The sequence below is a fragment of the Myotis davidii genome, unplaced genomic scaffold, assembly GCF_000327345.1.
Source record: "Myotis davidii unplaced genomic scaffold, ASM32734v1 scaffold750, whole genome shotgun sequence".
NCBI classification, from domain to species: Eukaryota; Metazoa; Chordata; class Mammalia; order Chiroptera; family Vespertilionidae; genus Myotis; species Myotis davidii.
Window position 1 is genome coordinate 550,026 of NW_006282814.1, and position 908 is coordinate 550,933.

The window sequence follows — 908 nt, forward strand, 5'->3', positions numbered from 1 at the left end:
CACTGACCGTGAGCTGGGCCCACCGCGTCGGCCTCTGCCCGGCCTCGTGGGCGATGCCTGCAGCGGAGCGTTCCCACCCACACGCAGCCCTGTCCTTGCCAGCGGGATGCCCATGGCAGCGTGGGAACCCCACAGAGCACCTGGACGCCAGTGTGCTCCCTATTCGTGGCATGATGACCAGGCCAGGGATGAATGGCCCAGTGTGTCCTCAAGCATGACCCTGACTCTCCCGAAGCCTGGGGCTCCTCCCGGCCCTGTTCCCCGGGTCCCTGTCAGTGTGCTGGGGCCAGCCCTCCAGCCCTCAGTGACTCCGGAGGGGAAACTGAGGCTTGCCCAGGTCAGAATGGGGCCTTTCTGGAGTCGGAGTGGCCCCGACACCATGGACACCACTAAGGCAGGGTCACAGGATAGCCCGGGGCCGCTGGTCCGGCAGCCCTCACCGCTCTGCTCCCCTTTGCAGATGCCCGGCCTGTGCCACCACAGCCTCACAGACCCCAGGAGCTGCCTCGGCCGCGGGCCCCGGCCTGGGCGCTGCACCCCTGCGAACGCCAGAGCCAGGACTGGGCTGGAGGACACTCACCAGTGAGTCCTGCTCCATCCGTGGCTCCTCCCCCTGAAGCAGGGACAGCGAGGCCAGAGGCGGAACTGGACCCCCAAGGAGGGCCAAGTGGACAGACACGCAGCAGGCCCCAGGGGCCAGGGCTAGCCTTAGTCTCGGGACATTTCCAGAAGGACAAAGAGATGCCCCCTCAGCCAACACACCGCTGGGGGCTCGTGGCCCCTGCCCTTCCTGCCAGAGCCTGGACCAGCAGCTTCCCCGGGCCCACCGTATGCCCAGCTCCCTCAGCCCCGCTTCTCTAAGCACAAACGACCAATAAAATGATTGCTCCTCCCGTGCGGCTTCCAGC